This window comes from Heptranchias perlo, chromosome 1 (genome assembly GCF_035084215.1).
Source record: "Heptranchias perlo isolate sHepPer1 chromosome 1, sHepPer1.hap1, whole genome shotgun sequence".
NCBI lineage: Eukaryota > Metazoa > Chordata > Chondrichthyes > Hexanchiformes > Hexanchidae > Heptranchias > Heptranchias perlo.
In genome coordinates this window covers 98,308,983-98,331,475 of record NC_090325.1, presented here as the reverse complement: position 1 = coordinate 98,331,475, position 22,493 = coordinate 98,308,983, and the positions used below count along the sequence as shown (strand labels likewise).

General features: G+C 45.3%; 1 long non-coding RNA gene across 2 annotated transcripts in view; it reads right to left on the bottom strand.

Moving 5' to 3' along the window:
- The window catches only part of LOC137335142 (uncharacterized), a 78,234-nt gene extending 56,339 nt beyond the window's left edge, over positions 1 to 21,895 (bottom strand). Inside the window, exons 1-2 of one of the 2 annotated variants that reach the window (XR_010966348.1) lie at positions 21,833 to 21,895; positions 21,202 to 21,415 (exon numbers count right to left, since the gene is read on the bottom strand). This is a non-coding gene — a long non-coding RNA (uncharacterized lncRNA). The remainder of the gene's footprint in view (positions 1 to 21,201; positions 21,416 to 21,832) is intronic. The other variant, XR_010966354.1, reaches the window with a different exon arrangement.
- Positions 21,896 to 22,493: the final 598 nt, after the last annotated feature.

Below are 22,493 nucleotides of genomic sequence, written 5' to 3'. Positions count from 1 at the left end.
TGATGAGACAGTAACTCGCGATCATGGGTGTTGAGTGTCAGCTTTCCCTTACCGGCCGTTTCGGCAGCGACACACTCGCCATCGGCCACCGACAGGCAATGTCGCGTGCGGGCGAGGTCGAGCGCCTCCACCTCTGCGTCGGTGAGCTCCACCACTTGCGGCGGCCCACCTCCGGTGCGTGCCCTTTCCCTATTGTTCTTGCTTCTCTTCTCCTGTGAAGGCAAAACACAGATGTGTGAGTGGGTGCGTCTTGCATCGTGAGACGCATCGAGCATCGGTGTGGTTGGGTTGAGCGTGGCGCGGAACGGATGGGAGGACGCGTGGGCCACGTGCCCATCCCATTGCATGGGGATTGGGGTGTGTGGTAGTGTTCGGGTGGGGTCAGGGACGGTGGGTACTTGCGTGCACGGCGAGGATGGTGAATGAGTGGCTGTGAGGATTGCTGATGGAGCGCAGTGGTGGCTGTGCAGGAGGGGGTTGTGATCTGCTTGGCGTGATGGTGGGGACGGGATGTGGGAGGGTGCGTTGGTGTACTCACCTTGCCAGACCTAGTCAGGTCATTGAAGCGCTTGCGGCACTGCTCCCAAGTCCTTGGGGTGTTGCCCCTGCTGCTCACCTCCGCCGCCACCTCTGCCCATGCCTTCCTGGTTGCGGCGGCAGGGAACTTGCGCCCATCTTCTGGGAAGAGTGTTTCCCTCCTCCTCCTCACTCCCTCCAGCATCAGCTGTAGTGCCAGATCTGAAAAACGGGGCGCAGCCTTTCCCCTTTGTTGAGCCATTCTCCCAGACCTCTTGCTTGCAGCAGGAGGGGCTTTGGGAGACTGCCCCTTTAAGTGGAGCTCCTACATCGCGTCGACGGTACTGCGCATGCGCAGCCGGCCGGCACGCAGCTGGGGAGCGCAGAACCCGGAAGCAGGGCTTAATGGGTCCAATTATCCCGCGATCGCGTGGGGGACGCACACAATTAGCCGTCCGCGTTTTCGACGCTCCCGGAGGACCACCCGCTGGGAACCCGCAGGCCTGCTAAATTCGAGCCCCTGGACTTTTCTAGTGGGGCCCAGAGGAGGACTCCATGCCCAATGCCACTGATTTCCATTCATCTGGTTAACAAAGATCAGTATCATTCTTTGTTACCCTAATGAGCTATGAGTATGCATTTTTTTTTTTGTACAGACTTCCAATTGGAATTGAAATGATTCGAGCTTTGGGCCCTTTGAAGTTGAGGGAAAACCAAACGTTGGGTTGAATGTTCATCCTTATTTTCAGAAGTTTCTCACAGCTGGCATAATTCTGCACCTGCAGGTTCCTCAGGCCCTTTAGGACTTTACGTAGAGCTTCTGACTACATCTTGTTAGTTCTATTTTATGTTCTGAATCAGTGAACTTCAATTCAAATGTCCCTTGATTTCACAGTGGGAATTGCATAAGGGCAGAGATTTCACTTTTTCTAAGTGATAGCTGATATGTACTAACCAGAAATCACAGCCGGTTTGGAACGCTATGGAATTTAGTATTCTTACAAATTGTCTTGCCTATACTCCAGTATATAAAGAAAAACACATGTGACATTTCCATTTTCAGTTCTCACATTCTTCATTCTCCCAGTCTGCCATAAGGAAACTTTGGGTGAATTTTATGATGTTTGTGATGTCTACTTTATTTCTGTATATGCTGGGAGCTGGATTTATATTGTCTTGACTCCTCTAAAATGCAACAGAATCCTTGTCAGTTGTCAGAAAAACAGATTGCCAAAAATAGGCTCCTTTTAAATTCAACCTCAGGTCACCAAGGTAAAAGGAAATTGTTTTAACACAATGGGGAGAAAATGCTACACGTTGGAAGATTTTTTCAGTGGCAGAATGACACCTGGAAGCTAATAAAGTGCATGAGCTGACAGCTTTGTTTGATGGGAACAGTGATCAGAACTTTCTAACTCATGTTCCCAACATTGGAAATGGATTGGCAAAAATATCAGATAAAGCAATTACAGTAGTTAACTGGGGTTGTAGATCTGATTGGAGATATGTCAGGAGTTCTCATGATCTTGGCCTTCAAAGGGACTCGGCCTATCTTTGGCACTAATATGCCTAGTGAGAACAGGAATACCAGCCCCCTCCATGGTAGAGGTGGAGCTCACCTGGGGTTCCAGGCTGGGATCAAGACCTTGGCCAGGGGCAGTCTGTAAACACCATGTATTATTGTTCAATATGTATAAATGCGTAGGCTTCAAGGAGATCTTGAAACATTTGCCTGAGGAAGGAGAAAATCTCCGAAAGCTTGTGAATTTAAAATAAAATTGCTGGACTATAACTTGGTGTTGTAAAATTGTTTACAATTGTCAACCCCAGTCCATCACCGGCATCTCCACATCTTGGCCCCTGAAGAGGAGGCAGGTATTTAAATTTTTAACATTTTTTAGTGCGGCCCTCTTCGTAAGGGGCAACATCAAATAGTTTCCTATGGAACATCTCCCATCCCCAGCCCAGGCACCTATACTGTAAATTGAGGCTGTTGCACAAGGCAAGTACCCTAAATGCACACAGGCCCTCAACAAGGACATGTAAATAAATTAACATCCCCTTGATCCTGCATACTGTGATGGGGTCAGCAGTAGAGAGCACTGGTAGATGTGATCCTGGCATAATTGCCAGTATTGCTAGCCCATGGATTTCCTGGGCATTGTTTTTTGCATCAGTGAAATATGTGCTAACCAGATGTATATTGTGGTCTCCTCTTGTGAAAGCTGTGCACTTCTGCTCACCCTGTGAATATGTAACTCTAGTGATGCCCTTTTATGGTACTTTGTTAGTAGCAGTACCATTGATGGAATGTGGCAAATCTAACTGTGGAGCTTCAGATAGTTCATAAGAAGTGATCAGCAGCACTCAGATAGTTGGGTATCAAGGTAAAGATGCCTTGAATAGTCAACACAAAGGGTTCCCTGCCCTTCAATGGGCACCTGAAAATTGTGGCCAGGCCTGCATGGTATTACTGACAGGCTGCGAACGTGAGTTTTAATGTTATGCCTCTGTTGTATCTTGCTGAGGCCACTGGTTGCAGCTATCTCCTCATAGCTGCCACTGGTCTGCCTGAACAAATGCCTCACTTAAACTACAATGTATTCTTTCACTAACATTATCTAGCCGTAACTATAGGATTTCTTGTACAATAGAGCCCATGTTGAGCATAACTAGAATCATAGAATAATGGAGGTCATTCGTCCCATTATACCTGTGCCAGTTCTTTGAAAGACCTATCCAATTAGTCCTATTCCCTTGCCCTTTCCCCAAAGCCCTGCAAATTTTTCCCCTTCAAGTATTTATCCAGTTCCCTTTGAAAGTTATTATTGAATCTGCTTCCACTACCCTTTCAGGCAGTGCATTCCAGATCATAACAACCTGCTGCATTTTTTTAAAAAAAAGGTCTCATCATGCCTCTGGTTCTTTTGCAAATTACCTTAAATCTGTGTCCTCTGGTTACTGACCCTTCTGCCACTGGAAACAATTTCTCTTTAAGGCCTTGACATACTTCCTAAAGTGTGGTGCCCAAAATTGAACACAGTACTCCAGCTGGCGTCTAACCAGTGATTTATAAGGTTTAGTATAACTTCCTTGCTTTTGCACTCTATGCCTCTGTTCATAAAGCCAAGAATCCCGAATGCTTTTTTAACAGCCTTCTCAACTTGTCCTATCGCCTTCAAAGACTTTTGTACATAGACTCCCAGATGTCTCTGTTCCTGCACCCCCTTTAAAATTGTATCATTTTGTTGAGATTGCCTCTCCTCATTCTTCCTACCAAAATGTATCACTTCACACTTCTCTGCATTAAATTGCTTCGGCCATGAGTCTGCCCATTTCATCAGTCTGTCTATGTCCTACTGAAGTATGCTTCTATCTTGCACATTGTTTACTAAAATTCTGAGCTTTGAGTCATCTCCAAACTTTGAAATTTTGCCCTGTATAGCCAAGTCCAGGTCATTAATATATATCAAAAAGAACAATACCGACCCCTACTTCCCCCCTGGTCTGAAAAATAACTGTTCACCACTACTCTCTGCTTTCTGTCTTAGATAATTTCATATCCATACTGTTAACAGCGCTCAGAGCATTGTGGAACAATGTCCCTTTGTTGTTTAGCCCATGGGTCAATGGGGTTTCCATTTCATCCATCTTTGTTCCAACATATTGATGGCAGAGCTGGAGATACTAATTAGTGAGATGCAGGGATTCCCTGAATTGAATTTTTCCATCTGCCCAATTTCTCTCCCACCATGGTGTGTATGGTGGCCATAATCTGTTCACAATGTACATTACATTGTGTACATGACAATGGTGTTCCAACATTCTCAGTTTGAAGGTGTGCACCTGGCCTCTGTACCTAATGCTCCCTATGCCTTGGTCTCAGGTCTAAGATATCTTTTAGTGCACTCTGCAAACCATCATCAGCTAGTGGACCCATTAGCAGATCTATTTTGGATTTTGCCACATGCTCCAGGCTTTCCAGGCCTAACAATTTGGATAGCTCCTCCAGATGGTATTGTTACTTTGTCCTTCTGCAGTCTTATATGCAGACTGATTTAAGCTAGATTTGTCTTGCTATCCCTCTCAATATCATAAAATCTCTTCTGAACCTACCACCTTCCTGGTAGGTGGTGTGCATGGTGTTGACCCAGCTGGTGACCTCCTCCCAAGGCTTTTTTCTTAGAGAGATTGAGAACACTGAACATTTCTGTCCTCCTGGCCAGTATCTCATACATGGTCAAATTCACCACTGCATTGGTATTGCATGGTTCTCTGGTTGATTTTTCCATTCTTACTCCAAAGTTTCCACTGTATGTCTGTATTGATGAAAAGTTTGCTTCTTATCGGGGTCCAAGTCTCATTTTCTGTTTGTTAAGGTGCTAAACTGTCATAGTTGCTGCTGTGTTGTAATTGATTCAAAACCGCACATACTAAATTTAACAAACAGTGGGCAACGTGGTAATGCTGAGAGTAAATTCAGCAGTTCTGCTTGATCCTAAATTCCTCATGCTTGACAATAAACAGGTCCTTAGGGGCCCACATTTCTGATATATCGTATTTCATTGTGTGACCTAGTCCCCAGACAGTTTAAAAATATTTTAAATCATTTCACTCATAGGCTGACAGATGTTAATATTTAGAAATTATTATAAGTGCCCATATTGATTAATATTTCAACTTTAGCCCCTATTACCATCACAATATAGATTAGAAAAACAAATTACACTCAAAATAAAGTCTCCAAAGAAGTCAATAGTATGCCTTGTTTTTGTCAGTGATGCTTTTGTAACATAGTTTACATAACTTAGCTACATTTTGGTAATTTGGCAATTGATAACAAACTGAAAATGTCTTCGATATTACTGTTCATCTAAGAAGATATATTTCTAGGTTGCTATAGACGCTTCAACATTTAGCTACAGCCTCTGTTCCCTGACTTCCCTTGAATGCCAAGAGTCGGTTTTATTAGCCCTGCCATTAGGGATGGGCAATAAATGCTGGCCTTGCCAGCAACGTCCACATTTTAAAAAATTAGTTCATGGGATGCGGGCGTCGCTGGCGAGGCCGGCATTTATTGCTCATCCCTAATTGCCCTTGAGAAGGTGGTGGTGAGCCGCCGCCTTGAACCGCTGCAGTCCATGTGGTGAAGGTTCTCCCACAGTGCTGTTAGGAAGGGAGTTCCAGGATTTTGATCCAGCGACTATGAAGGAACAGCGATATATTTCTAAGTTAGGATGGTGTGTGACTTGAAGGGGAACGTGCAGGTGGTGTTGTTCCCATGTGCCTGCTGCTCTTGTCCTTCTAGGTGGTAGAGGTCGCGGGTTTGGGAGGTGCTGTTGAAGAAGCCTTGGTGAGTTGCTGCAGTGCATCCTGTGGATGGTACACACTGCAGCCATTGTGCGCCGGTGATGAAGAGAGTGAATGTTTACGGTGGTGGATGGGGTGCCAATCAAGCGGGCTGCTTTGTCCTGGGTGTTGTTGGAGCTGCACTCATCCAAGCAAGTGGAGAGTATTCCATCACACTCCTGACTTGTGCCTTGCAGATGGTGGAAAGGCTTTGGGGAGTCAGGTGGTGAGTCACTCGCTGCAGAATACCCAGCCTCTGACCTGCTCTCGTAGCCACAGTATTTATATGGCTGGTCCAGTTAGGTTTCTGGTCAATGGTGACCCCAGGATGTTGAATGTGGGGGATTCGGCGATGGTAATACCGTTGAATGTCAAGGGGAGGTGGTTAGACTCTCTCTTGTTGGAGATGGTATTGCCTGGCACTTGTCTGGCGCGAATGTTACTTGCCACTTATGAGCCCAAGCCTGGATGTTGTCCAGGTCTTAATGCATGTGGGCTCGGACTGCTTCATTATTTGAGGGGTTGCGAATGGAACTGAACACTGTGCAATCATCAGCGAACTTCCCCATTTCTGACCTTATGATGGAGGGAAGGTCATTGATGAAGCAGCTGAAGATGGTTGGGCCTAGGACACTGCCCTGAGGAACTCCTGCAGCAATGCTCTGCGGCTGAGATGATTGGCCTTCAACAACCACTACCATCTTGCTTTGTGCTAGGTATGACTCCAGCCACTGGAGAGTTTTCCCCCTGATTCCCATTGACTTCAATTTTACTAGGGCTCCTTGGTGCCACACTCGGTCAAGTGCTGCCTTGATGTCAAGGGCAGTCACTCTCACCTCTGGAATTCAGCTCTTTTGTCCATGTTTGGACCAAGGCTGTAATGAGGTCTGGAGCTGAGTGGTCCTGGCAGTACCCAAACTGAGCATGGGTGAGCAGGTTATTGGTGAGTAAGTGCCACTTGATAGCACTGTCGACGACACCTTTCATCACTTTGCTGATGATTGAGAGTAGACTGATGGGGCAGTAATTTGCCGGATTGGATTTGTCCTGCTTTTTGTGGACAGGACATACCTGGGCAATTTTCCACATTGTCAGGTAGATCCCACTGTTGTAGCTGTACTGGAACAGCTTGGCTAGAGGTGCAGCTAGTTCTGGAGCACAAGTCTTCAGCACTACAGCCAGGATGTCGTCAGGGCCCATAGCCTTTGCTGTATCCAGTGCACTCACCCGTTTCTTGATATCACATGGAGTGAATCGAATTGGCCGAAGACTGGCTTCTGTGATGGTGGGGAAATCGGGGGGAGGCAGAGCTGGATCATCCACTCGGCACTTCTGGCTGAAGATGGTTGCAAACACTTCAGCCTTGTCTTTTGCACTCACGTGCTGGACTCCGCCATCATTGAGGATGGGCATGTTTGCAGAGCCTCCTCCTCCCGTTAGTTGTTTAATTGTCCACCACCATTCACGACTGGATGTGGCAGGACTGCAGAGCTTTGATCTGATCCATTGGTTGTGGAATCGCTTAGCTCTGTCTATAGCATGTTGCTTCCGCTGTTTAGCATACATGTCGTTCTGCGTTGTAGCTTCACCAGGTTGGTACCTCATTTTTAGGTATGCCCAGTGCTGCTCCTGGCATGTTCTTCTACACTCCTCATTGAGCCAGGGTTGATCCCCTGGCTTGTTGGTAATGGTAGAGTGAGGAATATGCCGGGCCATGAGGTTACAGATTGTGTTGGAATGCAATTCTGCTGCTGCTGGCCCAAAGCACCTCATGGATGCCCAGTTTTGAGCTGCTAGATCTGTTCTGAATCTATGGTAGTAGTGCCACGCAACACGTTGGCTGGTGTCCTCAGTGCGAAGATGGGACGTCGTCTCCACGAGGACTGTGCGGTGGTCACTCCTACCAATACTGTCGTGGACAGATGCATTTGCGACAGGTAGATTGGTGAGAACGAGGTCAAGTAAGTTTTTCCCTCGTGTTGGTTCGCTCACCACCTGCCGCAGGCCAGCTCGGTGAGTGTTGGTGCTACTGAGCCACTCTTGGTGATGGACATTGAAGTCCCCCACCCAGAGTACAGTGCTTCCTCCAAGTGCTGCTCAACATAGAGGAGGACTGATTCATCAGCTGAGGGAGGACGGTAGGTGGTAATCAGCAGGAGGTTTCCTTGCCCATGTTTGACCTGATGCCATGAGATTTCATGGGGTCCGCAGTCAACGTTGAGGACTCCTAGGGCCACTCCCTCCTGACTGTATATCACTGTATCGCCACCTCTGGTGGGTCTGTCAGGGATGGTGATGGAAGAATCTGAGACATTGGCTGAAAGGTATGATTCTGTGAGTATGGCTATGTCAGGCTGTTGCTTGACTAGTCTATGGGACAGCTCTCCCAATTTTGGCACAAGTCCCCAGATGTTAGTGAGGAGGTCTTTGCAGGGTCGACTGGGCTTGGTTTGCCGTTGTCGTGTCCGGTGTCTAGTGGTCAGATGCCGGGTGGTCCGTCCGGTTTTATTCTTCTTATAATCTTTTCTAGAGAGATTTTACAACTGAGTGGCTTGCTAGACCATTTCAGAGGGCAATTAAGAATCAACCACATTGCTGCGGGTCTGGAGTCACATGTAGGCCAGACCGGGTAAGGACAGCAAGTTTCCTTCCCTAAAGGACATATCCCAGGAACGAATTTTAAAAAAACACAGCCCTTGGAAATTCTACAAAATATATTTAAAATATTTTCAGCCTTTGGAAAGATTGAAACAATCCACACACCCCCACCCCGCTACTGCCTCCATGTACCACTTTACCTTTAAGTGGCTGCATGTCTTGAAATTTCAGTTTGCTTACCTGCATAACTATCCACCATAGCTTTTTGTGAGTCCTGACCAACAGATCCAATATAGGCTGGAGGTTTGCCATGAGTAAACAATTAGGACCGACCTTGAAAAATATCATGAGGTTTGTCTAGTGCAATATTGGAAAACACTAACCTCACTGTTCCATGGGGCGTCATTTTAGCACCCGCTATCGGGTGCATTCCTGGCGGGGGGGCTCCGAAAATCGGAGAATCCCTGAGCTGGACCGGAGCCCGCCTCAAACCCGCGCACTTCCGGGTTCCCCGCTGACAGGCCGGCGTGCACGCGCAGCCCCCGCAGGTGGGAATCCCGCAGGCAATTAAAGCCAGCGGGATGCCACTTGAAAGTATTTATTTAGGTATTTCAGGTAATTAACTGACCTGATTAAGGGATTATGTGAGGAGGGGTGGGATTTTAGAGCAAACTGGGACTGTTTCCCACACTGAGGGAAACACTCCCAGGTCAAATGGACGTGTTGCAGCTGTCAGCCTGTGGCAGCTGCAAAGGTCCATTTGACAGGTGGGGTGGGGAGAACCTCACTCATTTCAGGAGGCCACTCTGTCACTTAGGACAAAGTTTGGCCTCCACCACCCTCCTCCTGACAGTCAAAGTCACCAACCTGCACACTTACCCCGGGGTCCGGAGACATGTACCTACCTTGCGGACCCCCTCAGATGTACATCTTGCGGATGGGGACCGTCGTAGCTGCAGTCATGACCTCCTCGGAGGACGAACAGCATCACCAGCCTCGCCATCCACGCCGTCCACCTCTGACATGTGGAGCTCCACAACAGAGTGCTGTGACACATCCACCTGTGCAGCAGGAGGGAGTTCTACCACAGAGAGAGATGCGTCGCAGAGGGCACTACCCTCGCCACAGGGTCCACAGACCAAGGCTCAGCCTCCTGGACCTCTCTGAGCAGCAGTGCACACGGAGGCTCAGAGTCACTCGACATGTAGTCGTGGACATCTGCAGCCTCTTTCATGCCGAGCTGCTCCTGGCTGGCCCGAGCACCATCTTCTTACCTGTCGCTGTCAAAGTCACCACTGCCCTCAAAAACTTCTCCTCTGCATCCTTCCAGGGTGCAACCGGGGACATCGCCGATGTCTCAGTCGTCTGAGCAAACGAGCCCTGCAAATACACCTACACCCACTCTGCAGTGACACAAAGGGTGGCATCAGTTGTGGGTCCTCATAGTGATCCTCAGGAGAGGGCATTATTGCACAAACCAGACAGGATTCGCGAAGACGTGGCAGTAGTGGTGCCAATATAATATGTTATGTGAGTTGGTCAGAAATTCAATATAAGTAACACCCATGACAAACCCTCATACACCCTTGTGCATCCCCTTCATGCTCACGACACGTTTGCCTTACGCTTCCTACTGCACATATGTGATGCATGCCCTGTGGCTGCAGCACAGGTGGTGGCAGGTTGAGTGAGGCTGGCCGTGAGAGAGATGCACGAGATGGCGAGTATGGGATAGAGCCATGAGATTGTATGAGGATTGGGTTGAGTGGTAGTGGCGGGATGAGTACTGGCGAGGTGAGTAGGTGCAGGTAAGATGAGGATGAGGTTTGAGTGGGTATGAGGGGTGATGTGACAGAGTAGTGTTGGCAGTGCAGTAGGAGATGTGGGGTGGGGGCGGTGATGTGGCAGAAGGAGTGTAGGGGAATGAGTAAGTGTACTCACTTTGGCTGACCTACTGAGGTCATTGGGGCGCCTCCTGCACTGTATGCAGGTGGGCGATATGTTGGTGGCGCAGGTGACCTCCTCTGCCACCTCGAGCCAGGCCTTCCTGGTGGCAGAGGCAGGCCGCTTCCTCCCGCACGCCGGGAGGAAGATCTCTGTCCTCCCCCTCCTCCTCACCCCATGTATTGATACGTGGAGTGAGGCATCATTAAACTGGGAGCAGCCTTCCCCCTGGGCTGCTCCATGCTGTAATTTTTGCTATTTGTTGCAGCATCTGTCAGTGGAGGGCTGCCCCTTTAAATAGAGCTTCCACAGCTGACAGATCTTACTGCGCATGCGCAGCCCGCCCGACGCGCAGATCAGCAGTGGGGAACCCGGAGGACCAGGTAAGTGGATCCAATTAGTGGATTGGATGCTACGATCGCGCGGGGAGCTGACTAATTTCACCGGGCGCGTTACCCACGCGCCCGATAGCCCCCCCGCCGGACACCCGCAGCCCTGCTAACATCGGGCATGGTCTCTGTTGTTTATATTCGTGGTGGAAGAGGGAGATAAAAGGAATGTAAGGAATGGAAAAAGCAATAATTGATTTCTAAATCTTTAATTAATTATACCTTGTAATTAATCAGTTTCCTATAAATAAAAAATGATCGTTAAGCCCTGATCCTAAGTATAGGTTTATGCTAAGGCATTAAATAATTAAATTGATGAATATTGACTATTATAAAATCTATGTTGAAGCTGTACAGCACGTGGGGCAGTTCCAATTCTCCAACTTAATTGTAGAAATGCTCATCATTTTCTGTGATGACAGAAGACAGAGGGTGGTTGTAGAGGGTTGTTTTTCAAACTGGAGGCCTGTGACCAGCGGTGTGCCTCAGGGATTGGTGCTGGGTCCGCTGTTATTTGTTATTTATATTAATGATTTGGATGAGAATTTAGGAGGCATGGTTAGTAAGTTTGCAGATGACACCAAGATTGGTGGCATTGTGGACAGTGAAGAAGGTTATCCAGGATTGCAACGGGATCTTGATAAACTGGGCCAGTGGGCCGATGAATGGCAGATGGAGTTTAATTTAGATAAATGTGAGGTGATGCATTTTGGTAGATCAAATCGGGCCAGGACCTACTCCGTTAATGGTAGGGCGTTGGGGAGAGTTATAGAACAAAGAGATCTAGGAGTACAGGTTCATAGCTCCTTGAAAGTGGAGTCACAGGTGGATAGGGTGGTGAAGAAGGCATTCAGCATGCTTGGTTTCATTGGTCAGAACATTGAATACAGGAGTTGGGATGTCTTGTTGAAGTTGTACAAGACATTAGTAAGGCCACACTTGGAATACTGTGTACAGTTCTGGTCACCCTATTATAGAAAGGATATTATTAAACTAGAAAGAGTGCAGAAAAGATTTACTAGGATGCTACCGGGACTTGATGTTTTGACTTATAGGGAGAGGTTGGATAGACTGAGACTTTTTTCCCTGGAGAGTAGGAGGTTCAGGGGTGATCTTATAGAAGTCTATAAAATAATGAGGGGCATAGATAAGGTCGATAGTCAAAATCTTTTCCCAAAGGTAGGGGAGTCTATAACGAGGGGGCATAGATTTAAGGTGAGAGGGGAGAGATACAAAAGGGACCAGAGGGGCAATTTTTTCACTCAAAGGATGGTGAGTGTCTGGAACGTGCTGCCAGAGGCAGTAGTAGAGGTGGGTACAACTTTGTCTTTTAAAAAGCATTTGGACAGTTATATGGGTAAGATGGGTATAGAGGGATATGGGCCAAGTGCAGGCAATTGGGACTAGCTTAGTGGTATAAACTGGGCGACATGGACATGTTGGGCTGAAGGGCCTGTTTCCATGTTGTGAACTTCTATGATTCTATGATTCTAACCTTTATTGTTACACTTAAACCAGATGCAATAATCCTCCAATTAGCTCATTGTGCAGTGGGGAAGAAATAAACTCCAACTGGATCACACTTTGCTGAGCAGACCTTTACCTCGTAGGGAATGCCTACTTTTCCCATCATTCGTGGGCCTGGACAACAGATAGTCAAAGAAAGTTATGCTGCTCTGTATTTTAGTGAATAACTTTGATTAACAAGAGAAAATGTTTCCACTTGTGGAGGAGTCCAAAACTCGAGGTCATAAATATAAAATAGTCACTAATAAATCCAATAGGGAATTCAGCAGAAACTTCTTTACCCAAAGAGTGGTAAGAATGAGGAACGCGCTACCACAAGGAGTAGTTGAGGCAAATAGCATAGATGCATTTAAGGGGAAGCTAGATAAGCACACGGGGGAGAACAGAATAGAAGGGTTAGCTGAAGCAGGGAGGAAGGAGGCTCACAGAGCATAAAAGCCAGCATAGACCAGTTGAGCTGAGTGGCCTGTTTATGGGCTGTAGTTTTGTTGTAACTCAATGTATACAGATCACACAAGCATCAAGTAATACATACAACCTTTAAACCAAGGAATTCAGCATCAAGACAGTAGAGTGATCAGCTCTTGAGGTGGTCTTCTTGTAGGACATCTTTCCTCGAGGCGAAGCTTCGTTAGGCTCCTCCGACTGCAGTAAAAAATCTGCCACACTCTCCTATTTTTGTATGGATTTTGCTAGTTGGGGTGTGAGTAAAAGTTAAGGGAAGTCCCATTTTGGCCAATCACTCACTGTTGCATCAATGATGGAGGGCTGGCAGTTAGTTCTCGTGTGTCACTCAACTTTCTGTGATCATTTGAAACCAGGCACAGCCTTTTGACCATGTGAAACCACCATGTTAAACCTTCTGTAGTCTCCCAACTGTGTGAAACCAGGTGCAGTAATTTTAGTTGTCTTTCCCAAGGACTTCTAACTGTCTCAGCACTATTTATCAAATTGCTATCTATCCATTATTTTGAAAACCAAAGGCCTGCTTCTCGAAGCTTCATTCTTATCAGTTGTTTTGAAAACCAAAGGCCTGTTTAAAGCTTCAAGAAGCTTCTGCACTTTGCTGTGTTTGCAGTTTAAACTCACAATATCCAAATGTCCAAGGGATTTTAATCCCTGCCTTTCAGCCTCTAAGTTGTAAACAAATCTGACAGTTAGTCCCTCAAATGTGATTCTACTAATCATATAATTGACTTTCCAGAGGAACATGTCAGCTCTCACACCTATTTGGCAATTATGCTTTCGCTTTTTCCTAGGAATAGTCTTTTTAAAGCTAGCACTGAGCAGTTAGTGTGTTGTGAATCATATTTCCAATGGTTGTGTGCACAGCATTATGTCAGTTTGGTTCAAATGGATTAGCTTAGGACTTGGAAAGTAAATAGAGTGTGAGGACTTTCAATAAGGTAATGAATGTGAACCTTCACCTCGCAGACTGCAGCGGTTCAAGAAGGCGGCTCACCACCACCTTCTCAAGGGCAATTAGGGATGGGCAATAAATGCTGGCCTTGCCAGCGATGCCCACATCCCATGAACGAATAAAAAAAAAAGCACTGTACTCTTGGCAAAGACATTATTTTGCCCATGTAGTCGAAGCTGATCTTTCAACCTTTACGTACAGCGAAGTTATGCTTTCTTTTTATAACTACTATTGAATGCTTAGTTCCTTGCTCTTCCTTTCAGTTTAATTTGTATGATCACATTGTGGCAATTTTTGTGAAGTTAGAGTGTGATTAATTAGTTTGCTTCAGTGTTGAGTTTTAATTACAATTAACCTTCGTCTTCAGAAGCACCGGGGAGGAGAAAAGAACAATAATGAGCTGCTAGTAACTATAATGCCTCCAAAATGATACTATTTTTGTGCAGTGACACTTACCAGAGCACCTTTTCACTGTGCAGAACACTACCATATCTCGGCCAACAGAAGCAAAGATTAAAGGGTTTTTGTGTATTGTAACAGGAAATCTACAAGGATTAGATTTGTGGTGGGGGACTCTGAACATTTGTAAATTAAAGCACATCAACACTTTGTTGTGATGATCCTTTTAATGAATTTTACTAATTTATGAGATGAAACATTATTTCTGGTAAGCATGTTAAAGATGACAAAGGTTCCAATGTTAAAGTTTTCTCCACAAGAATCCAATGTGTGAGATGATATTATGATATGGGCAGTCCATTAAAGGAATAGTTCAGTATGGGGACTGAAAGCACTTTAATTCCAAATTAAATTTTATTTTTAAAAAAATGTACCTCAGTCAGGGCCACCATCTTCAGAATGTTTCTATGGCCGGGCATTGATGATGTCTGTGTGCATAGATTTAACTCCCAGAACCCCTTACAATAATGAGCAGGAAGTAGGAAGAGAGTACAGGATCTGGGAGCCAAGCATCTGCACTGCTGTGTTTCAGCAAAAGTCTTAAAAGCAATAGGAAAATTAAAGGCAATCAGGACACCAAACAACACATAACGGGCCAGAAATCGTGCAGAGCAGCAAATCAATGGTAACTGCTTCTCCTGCGTATTAAATGAATGAATAAACTTACTGTGGGCTCTGTGGCATCAAATTACTTGAATTTGAACCTTTTTAAAAAAAATGTGCACTATCAACCCCGCCTCTGAGCAGCGTGAGTTGCCACCCAGCTGGAAAAGTGTGAGAGGAGACACGCCCACAGAATCTGCCAGGAAGAGAAGTCACACCCACAGCTGTATTGCTCAAGCATATTATTTATAAAAAGCCAAAGAAATAATTGAATTAAATTAAAGAGACAGAAGGGAAAAGTTTAAAAAAAAAAATTTTAATTTAAAAAAAATGCAATGACCAATAAAATAAGGAGCAATATGAGACTCCACATTTTTAAAAGTTAATTTTTAGTTGTTTGGTAGTAATAAGACTCAAAACTTAGTTTAGACCTGGTATTTTTAAGCATACCTGTTTGCTTGCAAAATTAGTTACTTTCCAGCTGGGCAGATAAGCAATTTGGCGATTTTTCAGTGATTTCTCTAATTGCAGCGTGCGATGTCCCTTTAATTCGAAGCTGTCATATCGCCTGCAAACCAATAGGAGCAAGTTCTGGATTTCACTGTGCATATGCGAACTTCATTTCGCCACTAACAACAGAGAGCGCTGTTGAGCTCACTGTTATTTTGGGAGCAATTTCTGCCCCAACAATTTTTCTTAACATATATATATATTTTTCTTCTTTTAAAGTTTGATTGAACTACAGTAGCAAAGTCCCCAGAGAATGTAGGACTAATTCACAGTTAATAAAAAGTCAATAACGCTAAGAGTCATTGACTCTGACACATGTATTGATAAGTGTCTTTCCAGCTATGAGCCGTTCAATACAAAAAAATTGAGACCATGGGCTCGATATTACCAGGGCGGGGGGGGTCTATTGGGTGCGGGGGTAACGCGCCCGGTGAAATCAGTCTGCCCCGCGCGCAATCGCAGGCTGATTGGATCCACTTACCTGGTCTTCCGGGTTCCCCGCTGCTGAGCTGTGCGTCGGGCGGACTGCACATGAGCAGTATGGTCTGTCAGCTGGAGGAGCTCTATTTAAAGGGGCAGTCCTCCACTGACTGATGCTGCAAGAAATAGGAAAAATTACAGCATGGAGCAGCCCAGGCGGAAGGCTGCTCCCAGTTTAATGATGCCTCACTCCAGGTATCATTGGATGGAGTGAGGAGGAGGGGGAGGACAGAGATCATACCCCCGGCGGGCAGGAGGAAGCGGCCTGCCTCTGCCACCAAGAAGGCCTGGCTCAAGTTGGCAGAGGAGGTCACCTGCACCACCAACATATCGTGCACCTGCATACAGTGCAGGAGGCGCTGCAATGACCTAAGTAGGTCAGCCAAAGTGAGTACACTTACTCATTCCCCTACACTCCGTCTGCCACATCACCGCCCCCACCCCACATCTCCTTCTGCACTGCCAACACTACTCTGTCACATCACCCCTCACACCCACTGAAACCTCATCCTCATCTTACCTGCACTTACTCACCTCGCCAATACTCATCCCGCCACTACCACTCAACCCAATCCTCATACAATCTCATGGCTCTATCTCATACTCACCCTCTCATGCATCTCTTTCACGGCCAGCCTCATTCAACCTGCCATTACCTGTGCTGCAGCCGCATGGTATGCATCACATATGTGCAGTAGGCAGCGTAAGGCAAACGTGTCGTGAGCATGAAGGGGATGCACAAGGGTGTTTGAGGGTTTGTCATGGTTTTTACTTATATTTAATTTCTGACCAACTCACATAACATATTATATTGGCACCACTACTGCCATGTCTTTGCGAATCTTGTCTGGTTTGTGCACTAATGCCCTTTCTTGAGGATCACAATGAAGACCCACACTTGATGCCACCCATTGTGTCACTGCAGAGTGGGTGTAGGTGTATTTGCAGGGCTCTTTTGTGCAGACGACTGAGAGACATCGGTGATGTCCCCGGTGGCACCCTGGAAGGATGTGGAGGAGCAGTTGTTGAGGGCAGTGATGAATTGACAGCGATAGGTAAGAAGATGGTGCTTGGGCCAGCCAGGAGCAGCTCGGCATGCAGGATGCTGCAGATGTCCACGACTACATGTCGAGTGACTCTGAGCCTCCGTGTGCACTGCTGCTCAGAGAGGTCCAGGAAGCTGAGCCTCGGTCTGTGGACCCTGTGGCGAGGGTAGTGCCCTCTGCGACGCATCTCTCTCTGCCATTGCTCTCCCTCCTGCTGTGCAGGTGGATGTGTCACAGCACTGTGTTGTGAAGCTCCACGTGTCAGAGGTGGACGGTGTGGCCGGCGAGGCTGGTAATGCTGTTCACCCTCCGAGGAGGTCATGACTGCAGTTATGGCGGCCCCCATCCGGAAGATGTACATCTGAGGGGGTCTGCCAGGTAGGTACATGTGTCTGGACCCCAGGTAAGCGTGCAAGTTGGTGAATTTTCATGTCAGGAGGAGGGTGGTGGAGGCCAAACTTTGTCCAAAGTGACAGAGTGGCCTCCTGTAATGAGTGAGGGTCTCCCCCCGCCCCACCCCCACCACCTGTCAAATGGACCTTTGCAGCTGCCACAGGCTGATGGCTGCAACACGTCCATTTGAACTGGGAGTTTTTCCCCCAGTACGGGAAACAGTCCCAGTTGTTTGTAAAATCCCACCCCATGTAAAATATCTCCTTAATCAGGTCTCTAAACGACCTGAAATACCTAAATAAATAGCTTAAGTGGCACCCCGCCGGCTTTAATTGCCTGCAGGAGTCCCACATCCGGGGGCTGCGTGCGCATGTCAGCGTGTCTGTGGGAAACCCGGAAGTGGGCGGGTTGGAGCCGGGCTCCCGCCCCCCCCTGGGATTCCCCGATCTTCGGAGCCCCCCCGCCAGGAACGCACCCGATAGCGGGTGCTAATATCGAGCCCCATGAAACAGTGTGCTGTTTAACTTCTCAATAAATTATACCTGGATCATTTTATTTATTTTTTTATTATACATCATCAAATACCATTTATATAGCACAAGTCACAAGAAAATGTCTCCTGTGGTCACCAAGCAGGAAGTAGGAAAGACACTAGGGAAAGTCTCTGAAGGCATGATCAAAGTTATAAGTTTGAGAAGACCTTTGAAGGTGCGGAGGACATAGCCATATGGAAAGGTTTAGAAAGAAAGTTACAGAGTGCAGGGGCATGATGCCTGATGGCTGTGACAAGAATGGTGGAGCAGTGAACTAAGGGGAAATTGGGGCGGGAGAAGAAATATGAGTGAGGAAGGAGACAGGAGATGATGAGGGGGGGAGAGCAGGATTGGGAGATGAAGAGAATTTTGGGTTCAGAGCAGCAGCCATTGCACTTGCACAGATGTATACAAATGAGGGTCATTTTAACTTTGGGTGATAGTGTAAAACGGGCGATATTGATTCAGTCGCCCGTTATACATCTCTCCTGAGTTTCAAAGTAAATTCTTTGCGGGAATCTTTGAAAAATTATTGGGGAAAATACATTTGAGGAATTGAAGCATCGGAGACAGCAATTAAAAGATGGAAAGAAGCAGATAGAATCACATGGTTTTGTGGCAGCAGGCAATAATAACAGCTCCAGTGATCTTATGTATTAGAATGCTGATAGTATAATGTTATGATGTAAGCTGCCTGTGTAATCAGATTTTACAGTGTGATGGACTTCAATACAATTAAGCAAAGTAATATAAAAATTATGCAAATGTTATGAATACTTTCATCAACAACTGGGGGAATAAATCTTGCATCATTGCTACTTCAGCTGTTCATTTCAGAGACTATTTAATGCAGGTACCCAATGGTCAAGCAGGCTCGAGGGGCTGTATAGCCTACCCCTGCTTCTATTTCTTATGTTCCTATTTCTTATGTTCAACCTATGAGAGCCCCACATAAATACATGACAAATCCTGGGATGGAGGAGATGTTACTTTTCTTACTTTTTGAATGGACGATTGATAATCAGTAACGCATGTTGTTAAGCAGGTGAACAGAATGAGAACAATTAACACTTACTTCAATTCAATCTGAACTCTCATTAAATAAGGTTTAGGATATAGTTTGTTACCCAAGTTTTCCTGTAAAGATAAAGCCATTCCACATAATTTCATGTATGTTGAAGAGCAGAGGTCCCATTCCCCTGCTCTTTCCCCATAGCCCTGTAATTTTTTTCCCTTCAAGTATTTATTCAAGTCCCTTTTCAAAGTTACTATTGAATCTGCTTCCACCACCCTTTCAGGCAGTGCATTCCAAACCATTACAACTCGTTGCATAAAATTGTTTCCTCATGTCACCTCTGGTTCTTTTGCCAATCACCTTAAATCTGTGTCCTCCAGTTATCGACCCATCTGCCACTGGAAACAGTTTCTCCTTATTTACTCTATCAAAACCATTAATGATTTTGAACACCTCTATCAAATCTCCTCTTAACCTTCTCTCCTCCAAGGAGAACAACCCCAGCTTCTCCAATCTCTCCCCATAACTGAAGTCTCTCATCTCTGGCATCATTCTAGTAAATCTCTTCTGCATTCTCTCTAAGGCCTTTGAGCATATAATTTAGGCAGATATCACAATGCAATACTGAAGGAGTGTTGCATTGTCAAAGGTGCTGTCCTTTAGGTAGAATGTTAAAACAACGGCCCTATCTGTTGCTTGAGGTGGATGCTGGAGGTCCCATGGCTTTACTTGAAGAGTAGTAGGAAGTTGTTCTGATCAATATTCCTCCCTCAACCAAAACCTTAGCAAAAATAGATGAACTCACTATTATCTTTTGCAGTTTTGGGATTTTGCTTTGACTGTATAACAATAAGTCCATACACATCAAAGTAATACATTGCAGGTGAAGCATTTTGAGATTTCTCTGAGATGTGATCAGGCACCATTTAAATGCAAGTCTTTCTATCATAGAAATGTCTTTCCCTATAGTACCAGTTCTTACCCGTAATGCATAAAGGATATGATTTTTTTTCTACAAGGCCAGAAAGTACTTTCACTTATACTTAGGAACTTGAGTGAATAGTTTGGACCGTAGACTTTTAACTTCTTTCAATTGGACTATTGACGACCACACGGACACATATTACCATGATGTTACATATAGCCCGACCCACTGGAAAACTTGGATTAGACAAACAAGTATTGGGAGTAACAACAGTGCATATACTTAATTATTATATTTCTGAATTTCCTTCATGTCTTCTTGTTGAACCATAATTGTTATGCCTTCAACTGTAATCCCATTCCCAATACTAGTGCAATGTTTATTTATTTCTGCTCAGAATGATAACATAAGTCAATGCATTCTCCAAAAATGGCCCAAAATATCCATGATCCTACTCCACCACTGTAACTATGGCAGACCGGAAATCGTGCTGTGCCATTGTGAGGAAATCCTAACCCACCAGAGTTTCCAGGTTATGAAATTTTTAAATGCCTGCACCATTATGGGTGCACGTTGGGCATCTGCTAAACTTGAGGAGAGGAGGTGCAAAATGTAGTGCTTGAAAGCCATTTGGAGATTCAGCTGGCAAGACTGGCTTAAAATGACAATATTTCTGGAAGTTAGCCACCTTTATAAGTGGGCCAATATCATGGTGGCTGCCTGGAATCTCCAGGAGTGTTTCAGGCTGGGGCATTGCCTGGAATACCCTACAGGCCCCACCATTGCCTTGGATGCCTGCTGATGTCTAGGTCACTCAAGCCAAAGGAGGCAGGAGCACTAGGAAATCTGGCAAATGATGCCATCCTACCAGCTCTGCATCCTTCTTAATGTCAGACCTTCAATGGGGCAGATAGAACTTACAACCAAGTTTTCTGTGCATTACCTTAAGGGCAGAGACCCAGAGTTTCTGGGTCCTGCCTCATTTCTCATCCCCATTTGAATTCTCTCACCTCTTTTGCGCCAGCACTCAACCTCAGACTTTGAAGAAATTCAGGTCTATATCTTTATTCTTGCAAAAGAAGCAATAGGAATTACTCCACATTTGAATGGAGATATAAATTGTAACAAGCCACAGCATGCACCGTCAGGCAAGATTTTCACTGCAGTACCACCCATCTACATTCCAATCATCTTCCATCCAGGGTTTATTTTCATTTTTTATCTGACATCTCACTGCACTCATCCACAGGCCTCATCAAATTTTACTGTGCCAAGTCTTTACAACTATCCATGCCAAGTAATACTGTTCAGAACAGTCTACTTTAGGTCCTTTATGGGCTCCTACAATGCCTTTAGTACAATATTTATCATCAAAAAAGGGCACTGGATGCACTCTGGAATTATAATTGCTTGTACCAGCCATATTCAAATCAATATGTTTATACCACAAGTAGTTTTAAGAGCTGACAGGTAGAGAATAATATGATCACTTACCCCATTCTCACCCTCACGTGGCTATCTCACGCTGTGAAGCAGTTGTTCCCCTTCTTAATTTGGTTATCGTGTTAGGGTCAACTGAATAAAATTAAAGTTGAACAAATCAAAAATAATTGTGTACGTTCTGTGATTATCGAGTTGTTTCAAGAGTCAGACTGGTGATTGAGGTGGCCTATTCAAAATCCAGGCTGAGTTTCTGTTGCTTAGTATTCTGAAAAGACATCAGATTTACCAAATTAGCATATGAATCTAATATCCTTCTGGAATTCAAAACACAGCATAAAGTTTAATCAGACCAGTGTTGTTGATGGCTGTCAGAGCTGGGGTTCAGATGTGTAGGTGCACAAAGATCATACTTTGGTATTAATTGCCCTTCTTGTTGGTCTAATTATCACGTTCAAGGTCAGGCAGCCAAACAAATACGATATGTCAGTGATGTAACTGAGCTTCATTGATATTCAAAGATTAGTAAAGTACCTGTGTGTTAATCATTTTTTCCAGCCCCATAAAGGGCTATATAACCAGTTCAAGACCAGTTGGCAAAGCAAATATTGGGGCAGAAATTGCTCAGAGCGGCGAACCAATACTGCTGGCAGTTCCACAGATTTATACTAACCCATTAACTTACTTTGGGCGCTTCCTTGAATGAGAAGTGGAGAAGAGCCCAGCGTCAGTTCAAGTGAAACTAGGACCTGTGGGAAAGTGAGAGGAGTGATCTCACCCCTTGGCCAATCAGATCGCAGTATTTTTGACATGCTGCGTAACTCTCTGCAGGCAGAGTCACGCAGGACCAGGAAGTGAAAGATACAACACTAAAATCAACATTTTGTAAAACATTTATAGACAGTGAAAAAAGAGAAGGTAAGAAATAATTGAATTAAATAAAAGAGACAGAAGGGAAAAGTAACATTTTTTAATTTTTTAATTTTAAAAATAAATTAATGACCAAAAACTATTAAAATAAGGAGTAATGAGACTCCATATTTTTGATAGTTAATTTTTAGTTGTTTGGCAGTCAGTAAGACTTGCTGCGCTGCTAAAGCTTAGTTTAGACCTGGTATTTTTAAGTGTAACTGTTTTGTGATGATATTCATTACTTTTCAGTTGGGCAGATGAGCAAGTTAGCACTTTTCAATGATTTTCCTGATTGCAGTGGGCGATATCCCTTTAATTCGAAGTTGTCATATTGCCGGCGAACCAGTAGGAGCAAGTTCTGGATTTCCACGTTTCACTGCGCATGTGCGAACGCCGAAACTCGCTCCTCCATTTTGCCACTAACAACAGAGAGC